Source organism: Tamandua tetradactyla, chromosome 1, assembly GCF_023851605.1.
Source record: "Tamandua tetradactyla isolate mTamTet1 chromosome 1, mTamTet1.pri, whole genome shotgun sequence".
Classification (NCBI taxonomy): Eukaryota; Metazoa; Chordata; class Mammalia; order Pilosa; family Myrmecophagidae; genus Tamandua; species Tamandua tetradactyla.
Window position 1 is genome coordinate 16041266 of NC_135327.1, and position 17171 is coordinate 16058436.

Below are 17171 nucleotides of genomic sequence, written 5' to 3' on the forward strand. Positions count from 1 at the left end.
TGGATGCTGGTCTGGGGTCTGGCAGGCTATGTGCACCCAGCCAAGCTGTCCAGCTCCCTAGGCCTGAGCCCCCACCCAAGTCTGACTCTCAGTAGCTGAGGGGACAGGCGACCCTAGGGAACCAGAGCTGGACATCACTGACAGCCCAGGCAGGACGTGATGAGCACATAGGAGGTGTTACCTCTGGCAGTCACAGTGGGAACAGTACCAGCCACCAGCAATGCAATACTCATTGTTCCAGCTCTCTACATGGTTTAACTCGCTTGAGCCCCACAACCATCCTCTGGTGCTATTCTTATCTCTGTGCACACAGAAAACAGTCTCAGAGAGAGCAAGTGACTTGTCCAAGGTCACACAACAGAGAAGTGGTAGAGATGAGGTCTGACCCAGATCTGCTGATTCCAAGCCCACACCTTATCCCATTGTATTAGGTTGGGGAGTCAGAGAGGAGATCTGCCCCAGGAAGCACTGTGGGGGCCCTAGAGCCCCCTCTCCATTTTTCTCCCCAACTCCTAACACTTAGGAAAAGACTCTAAATCCTGAAAAGATAGCAAAAAACATATATCATTTTTTAGAAAAATGATATCATGCTACCTATGCTGTTTTATAACCTCTTTTTTTTTTTAACTCGACAACAAAGTATGAAGTTTTTTCTGCAACTATAAATTTAGATCTACAGCCCCGTCTCTAACAGCTGCAGCTGGCGCCACTGTACAGCTGCAGTAAAATGGATTTAACTGGTCCCCTGGTGATGGACAATGGGTTGTTCCCAATTTGCCAGCCACTATCAACTGTGCTACAATGATCACACGGCAGGACGGCCGGGTTCCTGTCATCCTTCAGTCTCAGCTCAAAGGCCACCTCCTTACAGGAGCAGTCTTGGGCTGTCCCATGGAAGGCAGGTCACCAGACTGTCAATCTTTTTTTGTTGTTCAAATCAAGGTGAAATTTACATAACATAAAATTAACCATTTCAAAGTGAGCATAACATTAGTACATCCATAACATTATGCAAACACCACTTCTAACTAGTTCAAACACATTTTCATCACCCCCAGACTACTCATCTGCAAAATGGGGCAAGAATCCTGCACTGATGGGGTTGTTACAAAGATCAAAGAAGACAATGGGCATGCTTGGCACATAATAGGTGCTTAGGAAACTGGTTCAGAGAGTTCAGAGAGTGGGGCTGACCCTATCTCATATGATGACCCTTTTTACCTTGAATGTGAGCTGAGCACAGGCCTGTATCCTTCCCCTGGGCTGTCCCTGGGGTTGCCCCATTCCTGCCCTTTATCACTTTTAAATGGCTCCATGCCCTGTTCTGACCCCCATCACACTCCCAAGACCCCTCAGCTGCTGCCAGTGACCACAGACACCTCTCCTGGCTTTCTGAGCCTTAAAAACAAAGGCACAGAAGAACATCTAAGGAGCGAGTCCACTTTGAGGGGAACTTTCTGGCCCCAAAGCCTGCATGCTGTAAGTGTGGAGAGATATGCCTGGAGCAGGGGTGCCAGCTGGAGTCGGCCTGTCTGGTTTCTAATCCCACCTCTGCCACCAGAGAGATCTGTGACCACAGGGCAAGCAGCTTCACCTCTCAGCCTTACTCTCCTCCTCTAAAATTCTTGGAAAAGGATACAATCAGGGAGGATTCAGTGAGATAAAGTGAAATGCTTAGCAAAGGGCCTGGCATTTATTAAGTGCTCAATAAATATTAGCTATGACATAATTGTTATTTACTCTTTTAACACATTAAGAAAAGTGCCCCATTCACTCTGGAAATATCACCTGCCTTCTGTCGTTTATCAGATTTAAAGTACTTTTTTTTTTTCTTTAACTTTTAGCAGTAAATAAAAATAAAATTAGGAGCACTGAAAAAAAAAAAAAACAGAAAAAAGAAAAGTGCCCCAAACAAAACTGTTTCACACAATAAATTATCCCAAAGTGAAGAACTGCCTGACCACCAGCTGGGTAAAGAAACAGGACATTGCCAGCCCCTCAGAACCCCTCATTCCCCTCCTGATCCCTATTTCCTCTCTGTCCCCCAAAATGTAATTCCTTTCCAGACACCACGGTGCTGTTATTATCAGAAGTAATAATAAATGTGGGAGAAGCTAAATGAACACATGACCCGGCCAGGTGCCCAGGCCTCCAGCCCTTGGGCCCACACTGTCCCCGGCTGCCTTTGCCCTGGGCTCAGAGACTCCCCATCCGACTTTCCGGCTTCAGCTGAGGCTGTGCTTTAAATAACCAGCTTGTTAGCAAAATAGCAGCAATCACACCTCCCTCGCTACTGCCCGGGCCTCCATCTTTCCGTGCCATGCTGACGGCTGCTCTCCCAGCTCGTGCCAAGGAATCCCGTCCTCCGTCACTAGGCCACACGCGCCAGAGGCTGCCAGCTACGCCGCTCAGGGCTCAGTGGCCACATCCTCACTCCTCTGGCTGTGCCTAGCTCAGAGGCTGGAGCGGGCATGGGATGGCAGTACCGTCAAGGCTGGGCTTTTGCCAGATGAGCGAGCCCTTCCTCCCAGGTCCAGGCCTCAGTCTCCCCATAAACCTCAGCCAAAGCCTCGGGGAGTTTAAGGGAGCTGATGGGGAAAGTGAGGCATTTAGAGCAATGCCAGGTATGTAGTGATTGCTCAAGAAATGTTTGCTGTTGTTCACATTTAGTTCCTGGGGAGGGGCCGGTGAGTTCCACAGGCAAAGCCAGGAGGGGTTAAACCCCTCAGACCCATCTTTCAGCCCCAGATGTCTTTATCGCAGCCTTTCCTGTGACAGCTTCTCAGCCAATGTGGTCCCTCCTACAGGCTGGGGGCCAGGTCGGGGGAGTCGGGTAGGGGGCCAGCTAATTAAGGGGGCCCTTTCAATGGTTAATAATAATAAGGCTGGCACCACACGACTGAGCAGCTCCTTGTTCTCTAAGAAGCACTTCTACAGGTATTATCTATGGCAAACTTCAACAGGTTTTTTATTATCCCATGACATTTGCATATTATGCATATTTACGGATCTTCTCCCTTCTCATAACCATCCTGCCAGCGTGGCAGGCAGCTGTTGGCAGATGAGAAAACGGAGACCAGAGGGGCCAGGCGACCTGCTGCAGGTCTGAGCGCCCCACGCACCCCCCGGGAGTCAGCAGGGCCCAGGAGCTGGCCAAAATGCCACTTGGCCCCTGGGTGCTGCTGGGGTCTGGGTTGAGGGAGGTGAGAGAGCCTTTCCTCCTTCCCCCCTCCTCCTCCTTCCACAACTATCCACCAGGCACCCACTGGGTGCCAGGCACCACCCTAGCTGCTGGTTGTCCTTGCCCTTGGAGAGCTGAGGCCAGAAAAAGAGGCAGATCTTATTTCAAAGGTCCCAGTGGTGCTTGGTGGTGGCTGGGTGACCCTGGGCAAGCCATGTGACCTTGCTGAGCTTCAGTTTCTTCACTAGTGGACTAGACTGGTTATGCTGGCACGGCCCTGGCATTATCTGGCATTCCTCCAGCAGCGAGGATGGGACAAGAGTATGGGAAGTGTCAGGCGCAGGGGCTGACGCTAAGGGGGTGCCATGAGGATTGTCACTGAGAGAAGGACGATGGGATGAGGCTTGGCCTTGAGGTGTGGTGGGGTAGATGGAGCAGGCAGGGAATCCTCAGGTGGACGGTCCCGTGGGTAGAGGGTAGGGAAGGTAGGAACTGGAGCAGTGTGGATGGAACAAGCCGATGGGGCAGGGATGACAAGAACCCCTCCAAGATTCAGGAACCATCATGGCCTCCCCAGAGGTTCCATGGCCCCCAATAAGACCCACTGCTCCCCTTCTCTTCCTGGGCCTGAACTCACCAAACTGACCTAGCCCTCTTGGAGTGGGCAGAGCTGGGTTTGCTGTGCAGCCTCGGGCAAGTGGCTTTCCTTCTCTGAGGCTCTTCTCTCCTCTGTGAATTGAACACAATCACTGTGCCCACCTCCTGAGTTGTCAGAAGGACTGGAGAAGACAAAGCTAGGGAAACTATAAATTATGCCCAGATGCAGCAAAGTTCTTACTAAGGTCCCTTGGCCAGCCCATGGGTGCTGCTGGGTGGGACAATTGGGTATCCCCGACTGTGCCAAACACAGGTAGGCAGTGAGGAGGCCTGATTCCCGTGTGCCCAGGCCTGTGGATGTTACTTACCAACCAGGGAGCCACGTGCAGTGGGAAACCGGGAAGCAGTCGGGCTTGGGCAGGTGTCACCTCGGAGGCGGGCGCTGGACCACTGGTGGGCACACACATCCCTCCAGGTCCCGATCAGAGGTGCTGGTGGAGGCAGCGTGGGACGGGGGTCCTGCCGGCACCAGGGGGTTGGGTGACTAAGTCCAGGTCACGCACAGGGCCACCAGGCACGAGGCAGCAGGAGGCACTGCTTACAAGGTCACCTGTGCCTGCAGGAATGGGGGAGGGATGGCAATTAGGAGGCATCTGGATAAGCCTTCTACCCCAAGATCCCTGGGCCATGCCCTGGAGAGGCCAGGAAGGGGGAGCAACCATCACAGAAACTTGGGTGTTCGTACAACACCACCTTTTCCAAAGCACTTCGGCATCCCGACTAGTGTGGGCCCCCACATCGTGTTTTTAGAGGCATATCTGCATGTCATGCATATTTACGACATCGTTCCCACCACCCACAGAATCCCCACAGCAGCAGGGAAGCTGGGGTTCCGAAGCCTCAGATCTGTAGAACAACTTAGGGCTGCTGCTGCTCCCCATTTTGCTCCTCCCTCCTGTTCCCCGAATGGAGGTAGTTAGGAAGGGGCCTGAGCCAGGCAGTCCTGAACTCGAATTTCTGCTCAGCCTCTGCTGCTGGCCCTTTCCAAGCTTCAGCCACTTGTCACATGGGAATGAGACCGTCTCCTTTCAAGGCTATTGTGAGGGTTAGGAATTTGATGCAGGTAAAATACCCAGCACGTGGCAAGTGCTTAATAAAGACCCTTTCAAGAGGCTCTTCTCTGTCCCTGCACACCGACCAGGAGGCCCCTCCCTGCATCACCACCTCCACCCACCACCCACACAGCACGTCTTATGCAAGAGGAAGAGGGAAGCCAGGTGTCCCTCTCCTCCCACTGCTGCACAGGTGCCGCCCTCCCTCCCTAGATCTTTAAATCAGCAGGAACCAGGCACTCCCGGGAGAAGAAGGCTCTTTATTTCCACCTTCCCCCACCCCAACCCCCAGAGAAGCCTCTTGGCTGCCTTAGAGGCCTCAGTGGAAACCCTCCGGCCCCCATTCTACAGGTAAAGAAACAAACACAGAGAGGAGAGTGCTCTGACTTAGAGCCCAGGACCCAGTGGGCAGCCTGGGACCTGAACTTGGGCTTCCCACCTCTCAGGCCTGCCTGGGAGGAGAGGGGCAGGGGTCAATTCACCATAGGAATAGGGAGAAAGTGTTAGCTGGGGACGGGGGCGGCTCTCGTGCAGTTGCCCAGGGACCTGGGGGTCTTCACAGTCTCTCCCAAGGGGCTGATGAGACCAAGGACCTGCCACAGGCTTTACCTCATTCCCCCTCCCCACAGCCCTACGTTACTCTGCTTTATAAAGGAAGAAACTGAGGCACAGAGAACTTCCCTAACTATCCCCAGCACAAGCCGAGGAAAAGGCAGGGCCGGCCTTGACCCAGATATCAGATTCCAGAACTTGCTGCCTTGCCTCCCCCAGCGACATCACCGACCCAGAAAAACAGGCCTGACAGTGCGAACAAAAAGTGTTTACAGAGTCAGGAAAGAAAATACCAAACTCCAAAAAATTCTGAATGAGTGGACACAAATTCTTAAAGATGCATAAAAGATTTCAAGATGCATCGTGGGGCATGAAAATTGCCAGTGCATGAAAAACCAGTGCCCGGGAGGATGCGTCCTAACCAAGTTGTCACTCTGAACCAAACCCACCCAGAGCGCCACACTAATGCGGCGTCCCTGTGCAGGGCCCTGCTGGGAGTGGGGAGCTCTGCCTTGGAGCCCCTGCCACGTCCTTGTCCCTGTGACACTGGGGGAGGTGCAAAAATAGAGTTAAGAATTCTGCAACCTCCATTATGGATGAGCCGTGAGATCATACCAGAGTCCGGTCACAAAAGGCCACATATTGTATGAGTCCATTTCTATGAAATGCCCAGAAAAGGCAAATCTATAGAGACAGAAAGTAGATCTGTGGTTGCCTAGGGCTGGGGGGGTTGGGTGTGATTGAGGGGGGCTGGTGATGTGCTAAGGGGGGAGTTCTTTTTGGAGTGATGAGTTCTACACGTGATTGTGGTGATGGATGCACAATGCTGTGAATATACTGAGAACCACTGGGCTGTACACTTTACATGGGTGAATGACATGGCATATGAATTATAGTTCAGTAAAGCCACTGGCACCTAGTATGGTACCTGGCACCTAGCAGGCACACCAGAAATGTTTGCTGATTGAATGAATGAATCAAAGTTCCAAACCCTGAGATGCATGCTTGGCTTCTGTGCATCAAACATCAAGGGATAATGGATGTGGAAAGTACTTTATGAAGCAGCTCTGCCCACGGTTGTTCTCATCTCAATGGATGGGACCCCATCCTTCCAGCCACTCAGGCCCAAACCTCAGAGTCATTCCTGATGCCTCTTTCCCTAACCCTCACTCCCCCACCCCCCACCTAAACCATCAGCAACTCCTCCTGGAGCCACTGTCACCATACATCAAGAAGCTGGTCACCTCCTGCCACCTTTACTGCTACCTTCGCTGCAGATTGAGCCACCATCATCCTTCACCTGTTTTTCCCACGCCCTCACTGGTCTCCCTGCATGGCAGCCAGCAGGATCCGATTAGAGCACAAGTCAGATCCTGCCCCTCCTCTGCTCTAGATCCTCCTTGGCCCCACCTCAGCTCAAGTAAAAGCTGCAGGCCTTACAGAAGCCACAGGTGGCCCCCTCGCCTCCTCTCCAATTCTCTCCCTCTATTCGGTGCTTGCCCCCTCTGTCCCAGCTGCACTGGCCTCCTTGCTGTTCCTGGAATAGATAAGGCATGCTCCTGCCTCAGGACCTTTGCACTGGCTCTTCCTTTGCCTGGAATGCTGGTCCCAGATGTCTATGAACCTTACCCCCTGCTTCCTGCAGATCTTGGCTCAGACTTGACCTTCTCAATTATAAGCAGTTTGGTATAGTGGTTAAGAATCTTAATGAAGGGTATGGATTCCAGGTAAAAATCCAGGCTCTGCCATTTACATAGCCAAGTGACCTTAGACAAGTTTCTTAAACTCTCTGTGACTCAGTTGCTCATCTCTAAACTAATTAGAAATTATATCTCTAATTGTAGCACCTCCGTCATATTGTATCGAGAGGCTTAGATGAATTTGTTCATGTAAAACACTTGGAGGAGTGCATGTCTGCCATTAAGGTACTCCTTGTCCCTCCATCTAACTTTCCTAGACCCTGGCCCCTGCCTGCTTCATTGGTCCCCTTAGCACTTCTCACTACATAACAGGGTATTTAATTGAGTCACTTACCCCATTACTGCCTGCCCCTCCCACTAAACTGTCAATCCCAGGTGGGCAGCAGGTTTTGTCTATTTAGTTCACTGCCATATCCCTGGTGCCAGCACAGCGTCTGTGATGCATGGAGATGCTCAGTAAATACCTGGTGCCACAAATATTTTTTTTGATGCTGAATAAAAATTACTGAGCAACTAACATGAGCTCTGGGTTTTCTCTCCTTGACTGTTATAGACATGGCATTTCTCTCTCCAGCCAAGGCCTCCCCTCTGAGCTCCAGGTCCACAAGGCCCGATTCCTACTGGACAGCTCTGACTGGGCATCTCCCACTGGTGTGTCCAGGCCTGTTTGTGGTCTTCCCCCTAGACCTCGCCAGCTTCCAGCATATGTAGCCTGGGGCTTGTCACTGGCTCCAACCTCTTCAATAACTGAGAGGCCAGCAGGAACCCACGCCCCTTCCTTCTTCTCCCACCCGATATGTACAACTTAAGACCATACCCTATTAATTTTCGTTGTTGTTGTAGCAACACACATACATATACATAACCACAAAATGTGCCATTTTAACCATTTTTAAGTGTACAATTCAGTGGCATTAATTAGTTTTACAATGTTGCACTACATTACTACCTTCCATTACTGAAACTTTTCATCATCTAAAATAGACATTCTGTACCCTTTAAGCTTTCCTTTCTCCCACCCTACAGTCCCTGGTGACCTGTAATCTACTTTCTGTCTCTATGAATTTCCTTTTAGATATTTCATATGAGTGGAATCACACACTCAACATTCACTATTTTGTGTCCGGCTTCTTTCACTTGGCATATTGTTTTCAAGGGTCATCCATATATCAGGACCTCTTTTTTCTGGCTGAATAATATTCTGTTGTATTGCTCATCCATTCATCTCCTGATTGTTGTTTCCACTTTTGACTACTGTGAATAATGTTACCATGGTGTAAAAGTATCTGAGTCCCTGCTTTCAATTCTTTGGAGTATATATTATCCTAAGAGTGTAATTGCTGGGCCTTGCGGTAACCGTAAATTAAACTCTTTCAGGAACTGCCACACTGTCTTCCTCAGGGGCTGCACCGTTTGCCCTATTGTTTCGTTTTGTTTTAAAGCCTCCCAAACATCTTTCAAAGCCCCTTGTCTTTATCTCGAGAGTCACCTGTCTGTCCTACACCCCCATCACTCACCCAGACCAGGCAGCCCCGCCTCAAGTGCCCCACTGCCCCCTCAGTCCACCTGCGCAGCAGCCAGGGGCTCTTTTCAAAGCCCACATTAGAATGAAAGAAAGAATGAATGCCTCCCTCTGCAAGCGTGAAAAGTCAAAATCCTTGCTGTCTCAAAAAAATAAACCGAATGGGGGTTTTCAAAGGAATTCTACTCAGGGGTTCTCAAATAATGAACGCTTCCCCAACCTTGCAACCCCAGGCCCAGTTAATATAGTATTTGTGGAACAAAAATTTAATTTACAAAAATGGATTTACACAGAACCTCTTAACTCAATAAATATTTGGGGAGTCGAATTGAATTGAAAAATGGTTTTAAGAAATAGCATTTGCCGAGTTCTCCCACACGCTGGGGACTTCCACCACGCCCTTACCTCCTTTACTCCTCAGAGCAGGCCAGGCAGGTGGCCCAGAGAGGGGAGGTGACTTGTCTGAAGTTACGCAGCTCCCAGTTTCCCCAGGGGTCTCCCAGACCCCAGAGGCTGTGCCACACAGTGCCCAACTGGGCTCTGAGGCCCCCTCAGCCTGGAGACAGAAGTGACTCACCTCCCACCGCGCCGGGCCACCGCCCCCAGGCTGGGCAAATCCTTGCCACCCTTTGCAGCCACGTCCTGCACTGAGCCTCTTGCCTGACTCCCCTGGGCCCTGGCGGCCCCAATCATACCACCTGGCCATGACTCATGGACCCACCCAAGCCGGCAGCGCCCTCTGCCCTCTTGGGTGCTCGGACCCTCCTGGGTCTTCTCCCTTGGTTCCGTGGCTGCTCCCCCTCCTCCACCAGCTCATCCTCTGACCCTGTGCCTCTGTCCTGGTTCCTTCTCACCCAGTGCCCACTCCCTGGGGGAAGCTTCCAGAGCCTCAATCATCTCTCAATTCTTCTGTGCAGCTCTTGACCCCAGCTGCCTCCTACTCATTCCCGCCACAGGCCCCCACATCCACAGTGAAGCTCGTCTTTCCCCCTTAAACTCAGTCCTCCCTGGTAACACCATATCCATCCAAGCCCCCAAGCTAAAAACTTGGACATCACCCTAGTCCCCTCCCTGTCCCTGGCCCTCCCCAAGCTCTGTTGATTCTGCCTCAAAATGTTGCTCAAACCTCTGCTTCTCTCCACATCCATTGCCCTGTGCTCAGTTCGGACTCCGTCCCCTCCCAGGCTGCCAGGATTACAGTCTGGTCCTTTCCATCCATCTACCCTCCACCCTGCACCAGCAGGGATCTCCCCAAAGAGAGACCACACCTGCTACATACCTTCTCATGACCATGGGTCCCCAGCAAGGTCTAGCCTGGCCTGCCCTTCCAGTTTCCCTCTACCCTGCAGCCAGGCTGAACCTCCTTCAGCAATGCAGAAGTGCCATGCTCTCTTGTCTCCAGGACTTCTCAATGGCTCTCCCCTCTGGAACACTCTTCTCCAATTCTCTCAGTCCAGCTCCTTCCTTGCCAGTTCTATTGGTGTCCTGCCCACATCCCTTTGGCACAAACCAATGCCTTCCTACTGCAAGCTCAACTATGTTCAAGGGCTTTCTCTGGCCACAGGAGAGTGTGAGGCCCACATGCAAGGGGGACAGATCAGAAGCACCAGGGACTAACACCCTTGGGAGCTGCTCTCAATCACTGACAGATGGGAATTGATGAAAAAACACCAGTTTCTTATGCTTGGCTGGGACAACTTTGAGATGTGAGCTACATAGTCTCCTAGAGATTTTTAGTGGAACTGAGCCCCAGCTGACCATAGGGTAACTTGTTCTTAAGTCCACATGTCGGTTATTAACACAGTCCCAAATAAGCTGCTTACATTCAAATCCTTGTAGTGAGGTTGGCCAACTGAAGACACCTACTGATCTTTCAAGTCCCAGCCATGAGCTTCCCTCATCATGGCTCTGATGGTCATGAACTGAAATGGTCTGGCTGGCAACTCATCTGATTCCCAGCTGGTCTCTGGGAGGTCAGATAAGGCCCATGGCTTATTCATCATGTCCTCCAGCCCAGGGTCTGCCTGTGCATCACGAGCTCCCGGAAAAAACTGGCTGACCAGATAAATGGTCTAAGGATACTCAACGTATGTTTCTGGGGACAGTGTCTCATGGTGGTGGTGGCCGCAGGCTTCGTGACTGCTCTGCAGCTTAAAGAAGCCACTCAGCCAGTAAGGGAGGGGCAGGACCCTCCAGTGGCCTTAGTTCCTGAGCTAAAACCTAAGAACGAATTCATGCGAAGAGCTGCCAGTGGGAGGGGCCCAGCCAAGGTCCCGGCTGGGAAAGATGTGGGAGCGGACATAGCAACCATGGTGGAGGTTCCTCCCGGGCTCCCACCACACTGCAATTATTCTGTGAGGTTATTTAATATCTGTGAGCTCCATGAGGGCAGGGACCAAGCTCTCTTGGCCTCTGCCATATCTCCCACATGACCATTCCTGGAACACAGTTGGTGCTCAACAAATATTAGTTCAGTTTTATCTTCATCACAGCCCTGTGGGGTAGTTATTACCCCCACCTTATGGAAGAGAAAACACGTTCAGCAGGGACCTGTCCAAAATCTCATAACTGGTATATAACCAGGTAGATATGAACACAGCATTTCCTCAGCCAAATGCCAAGCTCTTCCACCTCCCGATGCTTCCAGAGGGTCTCATATTCTAGAATGTGGGGGGCACAGGGAAATCCCTGAAGCAGCTGGGTCAACTGCCCCTCCATTCCTTTCCTGTCTCCAGGAACTGAAACAGCCTCCTACATTACAAGAAGCATTTGTGCCACTGTGTACATGCTAAGAGAACCTTATGCCCATTGCCTGGAGACATTTTCTCTTTCCAGTAGCCAGACTGCTCTCCTAGCAAGGTTCCCTCCAGTGTACACAGGCAGGAACAGGGACAATTATACTCCAGGCGGGCACCACTTCTCAGCACCCACTGCACCTCACCCCTCTTGCCCTTCCCTGGTGGTATAGCCATCAGCAGATACACAGGCTGACCTGCCTTCCCCAGGCCTCCTGCAGCACCCACTGTGACCTTCACTGGCAGGGGAGCAGGTTCAGCACTCCCCATCCACTTTCCCATCCATTGCACGCACCACCAATCCACTTCATCCATCTCGCCATGTTCCCCTTCGTCATCTACCACACACCCCTACGATTTACCAAGACCTCCTATGTACCAAGCTACGTGTTAGACATTTTGACACTAAAATGAATTTGATCACGTCTCTACCCTCAAAATGCTCACAAACTAGGTCTTGAAAGATGAACAGGAATTTGCAGATGGTGGAAATGTGGAGAGGAAGAGGGCACAGCCCTCCTGGACTGGTGAAGAGTAATAAAAGGCAGACTGAGGCTAACTTCTAGGGGCCATCAGGGCCTCATCCAAGGCATGGACTGTGGAGCCAGACAGCCTGGGGCCAGACCCCAGCTCCCCCATTTTGTAGCTGTGTGTCCTGGGGCAAATGACCTCAGTGCTCCCCACCTGTAAAACGGGAGTAATAATATGCCTATTGTAGCCCTTCAAGCTCTGGCCAGTCCCAGCCCTGCCAGCTCTAGCTTCACCCTTACCCGCTGAGGGACCAGAGCAGCCCCAGTGCCCAGATCAGCAACCAGCATACCTTGCCCTAATTTGAGGAGCACGAGCAGCTGAGCTTCAAGTCGCTTTTGAGGGCTTTCTGACACATGCAGTCTGTTTGCTCTCTCACAGCTCCAGGAACCCCTGTTAATAACAGCAGCTCCTTCTACTGAGCACAAACCAAGAAGCCCTTGACGTACCGGTCTCCTCCAACCCTCCCAGCTCTGGGCAGGCTATGTGGTCACCCATTCTGCAGATGAGGCCGCTGAAGCTCAGAGAGGAAAAGGAAGTTATTGTGCCTCAGGCTGCACAGCAAAGGGCCCAGAAGGGACTTAAATTCAAGTTGGGCAGACTCCAGGGCCTTTGCGCTTTCTCCAAAATTTCAGAGTCAGTCCCAAACTGTCAGGGCTCAAGATAAGCATGCACACGAATTTTCAAGGTACTGAGGAACGCTGTTGAATAGAATTTTCTGCAGTACTGGAAATGCTCTCATCTATGCTGTCCAACAGGGTAGCCAAATGTGGCTACTAAGCACTCAAAATGTGATGAGTATAACTAAAGGATTAAATTTTTAATTTTCTTTCGTTTAAATTTAAGCAGTCACATATGGCTAGATGTTACCGTATTGGACAGCACAGGACTAGATGGTTTTTAGCATTTCAAACCTGAGACTGTGTTTCCAGGATGCTCAGACTTTATGAGCCATAAAACATTTTGTCATTTTGTTAGAAAGATTTCTACCATGTACCACTGGTTCCTGCTTTTAGGAATGGAGGCTACCCAGCACCCTCCAGTTCAGTGTTTCTTCACAACTCAAGGTCATTCAAGAAAGAGTTGCTACGCTCTTGCTCTGGGCCAGGCATGTGCCAAAGTGTAGGATATGAGGCCGACGTGCAGACTTATCACCCACCAGGACCCACGATATAGCAGGAATGAGGTTTGTACACCGTCTAAGGGAGCCTCAAGACAGGGGCACTAAATCAGCTGGAAGAATCCAGGAAGGCTTCACAGAGGTGGGGACCTTGGCCCAGTGTCACTGCCCTTTACAGTTTGCAAGGTACTTCCACATCCATTGTCTCATTTGCACCTCACCACAGCCCTGGAAGGAACCTGGGCCTCGCATGGCTCTTGCCTTCCCATGCGCTGGGTTTACATCAGCTTGCACTTCCCGAAGGAGCACTGAGCACGAGTCACCGCTCCAAGCCCTGGGATGAGGCAGAGGCAGAGCTGGCGCTGGACTCACTGTCCAGCGCACGCCTGGCTCCTCCAGAGCTGCCTCGTGGGAAAGTTCGTCCAGGACCCAGCTAGCTGTCGCCGAAATTTGTTTTCAGCCAAGGACTTAGACATCAGATGTGCCCTAAATCCTCCAGAGGGCCAGTCTTGTAAATCCCTAAACTTCCTGGCACCTCCGATGGGACCCAGGGTCCTCTGAAAGCCATCTGGCCTCTCCGCCTGCTGACTCTGAGCGGCCCTGGGAGCTCTTCACTTTAATGATATTTCCCCTGATCCCTCTATTTCTACTCCACACCCAGGGCCCACCCAGACCCTGCTCTGACCTGCCCTACTTTCCTCTCTCTGAGTCCTTCTCCAAGCCTCTGGTTTGTTCATTTTGTCCTATCTGTGAGGCGTGTCTCTGCACTGCCTGAGGGCCCCCTGCCCGGGGACTCTGGGCCTCAAAAGCCCTGTTGGTCCACTTCAGTTCTTCCAGACCTGCCTTAGGGCTGAGCCCAGATGGTCCAGGACCACCCCCTCCTACACTCAGAGCCTCATCCAGCCTCGAGCCCCCCAATTCCCCAGGATGGCTTTGAAGTGGAAAGCAGGGGACACTGTGCCCGGCAGACAAATCTTTCTTGAGCTCCTACTTTGTGTGAGGCCTCAAGTTGGGCCAAGCTGAGGGCAAGAAGAAAAACTGCTTAGTGTCCACAAAGCGGCTGCCCTGATGGGGGTTGCAGATATGTACACAGACCTTGTGGTCCAAGGTGAGAAGAGCTGCCCAGGAGGGAAGACCAGGGGCCTATGGGGGCCCCAAGGGCAGATGGGAGCCATGACCCAGCTTGGGGGAATTAGGGACACATTGAAAAAGTGGCGAGGCTGCGGCTGGGTCTTGAAGGATACATAGGAGTCCACTGGGAGGGGAAGGGCATTGGAGGCAGAGGAACAGCTAGTACAAAAGCCTGAAGAGGCACAATGCAGACCATGTCTGCGGAATTGTGAGGAATTTGGCTCAAGTGGGGAGCTGCTGTGTGTGCTCGAGGGAAGAAGAAGGGAAGGAAGGGGGAGACCGGGCTGGAAACGCAGGCGGGGGCTAAATCCTGAGGGCCCTGCATACCAGTCCAGGGAGCATGGCCTTTGCTTGGGGAGCAGCGGGCGCCCAAAGGCTTAGTCGGGCTTGGATGAGAGAAAGCTCACCCTGCCACTACGGGAGAAGCCCTGGGGAGAGCAAGCTTATCCAGGGCAGGGGGAGAGGACCTGGTCAACAGCAGAGTCAGGAGGTTTTACACAATAAAAATCACCTGGACTTGGGGGCTGATTAGATGGTGGGGGGTGAGGCAGAAGGAAGAGGCAGGAGGACTCCCAGGTTTCTGTCCTCAGTGACTGGAGGAGATGGACTGGATACCAAGCTTTTGGCGATAACGGCGGGCAGAACTTTTTCTTCAAGGGCCACTGGCAAATATTTTAGGCTTACAGGCCCTAAGGTGCGCTAAAGCAGCCACAGCAGTGAATGGGGCTGGCTGTGTTCCAACAAAACGGTTTTTAATGAATCAGGCTGTTCATGGGCCATAGTTTACTGACCCTTGGGCTATAAACAATACTAACAACAAGCCATCTGAAGCTAGTGTAAGCAATAAAGTGACCTGATTGGCCCATGTAATTGAAAAAGTCCAGTTCAGGCACAGTTCAATCGTGTTCCAACTCCGCTTTGCTGACATTTTCTCAGGCCTCTTCTTCTCCATGTGTCAGCTCCATCCTAAGGCTGGTGTCCCTCGCGGGCTTAAAATGGCTGCAGCTGTTCCAAACTAACCACACCATCAGGGCATGATAAAGGACTGCAGGTCCAGCCCAAGCCCTAAACTGACTGGGCTGCCTTATCTCACGTGCCCATCTTAGAACTTATCACTGTGCCTGGGGATTGGAATGCACCGAATGGCTCAGCCTCAGACACATGCTCAATCCCTAATGGAGGGTGGTGGGATCAGTTTCCCTAGAAACTCCCCAAGGAAAGTCAGGATCTGCTGGAAGAGCAAGGAAAGGAGAAGTGATACAAGCAAAACTAAAACAAATGTCCCCACAAAGACTTGTTTGTGAACATTCACAGCAGCATTATTCATAATAGTTAAAAAGCAGAAACAATCCAAATGCCCATCAACTAGGGAACCAATAAAAAGTAGTGTATCTGTACATTGGAATATTACTCAGCACTAAAAAGGAATGTAGTACTGATACACGCAACAACATGGACGAACCTCACAAACATAATGCTGAATAGAAGAAGCTAGATGCAAAAATTATTGCATATTTCCAATTATAGGAGCATTCTAGAACAGGCAAAACTACATAGAACAAAGCAGATCAATGGTTGCCTGGGACCTAGAATGGAGTGGAACTTTTGGAAGATAAAGAAATATTCTAAAATTAGATGGTAGTGATGGTTGCACAACTTTATATATTTAGTGAAACTCACCAATGGGCTCCCACCCAATTCAGGATGGCAGAGTGAGATGCTTCGGGGCTGCATACCTCTCAGAAGCTTTGGACAACTAGCAAAAACTGGCAGAAATATCTTCCTCAAAGCTCCAAAAAATAGTTAAAGGACTGTAGGAGCAAGGTGAGTGCTGAATCAAGTAAGAGGCCTCTTGAAAGTGGGAAGATCTTCCTGGTGTCTGCCCATGAAAAAAAAGAAAAAGAAAAAGTGGTAGGATCCCCTGGCGCCCAGCTGGCCCCTTGCCTAGTGCTGGTCCCAAGACTTGGTTCTGGAGGGTGCAGAGTAATCCTCATGCACATACTGGGAGCATGTATGTTTGCCCCAGTCTGTCTGGTGGTGGTCAATAGGACTTGCCTCTCCATTACTTGCCTTACATGTAGAAGGCAGCTCAGGAATGAAGGCTATAGAAACAGAAACAAAAAATTCCCTAGAGGAGTTCAGCAGCAGATTGGCACTGACAGAAGAAAGAACCAGCGACCTTGAAGATGAGATAATTGAAATCATTCAGTCTGAGGAGCAGAAAGAAAAAAGAATGAAGAAAAGTGAACAGGGCCTTAGGAATCTGTGGGACACAATCAAATATACAAATATACAACTGTGGGAGACCCAAAAGGAAAGGAAAGAGACAAAGGGGCAGAGAGACTATTAAAGAAATAATGGCCAAAAACCTCCCAAATTTAACTAAGACATGAATATACACATCCAGGATGCTCAATGGACTCCAAACAGGATAAACCCAAAATAGACTCACACCCAAATGCCAGATAGAGCATTCCGAAAGCCACAAGAAAGAAGCAACATATCACATACAAAGGAACCTCAATAAGATTAAGTGCTGATTTCTCACTGGAAATCATGCCATGGAGGCAAGAAGGAGACATATTTAAAGTACTGAAAGCAAAAGCTTGTCAAGCATTTCAAAATGAGGGACAGATTAAGACACTCCTAGATAAACAAAAGCTGAGAGAGTCTGTCACCACTAGACTAGCCCTACAAGAGATGCTAAAGGGAGTTCCACAGGTTGAATGGAAAGGACACCAGCTGTACAAAGAGATAAGGATCTCTGATGAGGCTAACTATATGAGTAGATATAAATGCCAGCACTATTGTACTTTTTTATTTTTAACTCCACTTTTTACTTCCTACAGAATCTAAAAGGCAAACGCATAAAATGTAATGATAAATCAGCGGTTTGGGACTCAAAATGTATAAACATGCAATCTGTGCTAAGA

The 17171-nt window shown here is 50.6% G+C and overlaps 1 protein-coding gene across 5 annotated transcripts in view; it reads right to left on the reverse strand.

The window, feature by feature from the left end:
• DLGAP4 (DLG associated protein 4) overlaps window positions 1-17171 on the reverse strand; it is a 173586-nt gene that overhangs the window by 137788 nt on the left and 18627 nt on the right. For all 5 annotated transcript variants that reach the window (XM_077169696.1, XM_077169693.1, XM_077169684.1 and 2 more), the window contains one exon: window positions 4147-4394. The gene's annotated coding sequence lies outside the window, so the exon portion shown is untranslated. The remainder of the gene's footprint in view (window positions 1-4146; window positions 4395-17171) is intronic.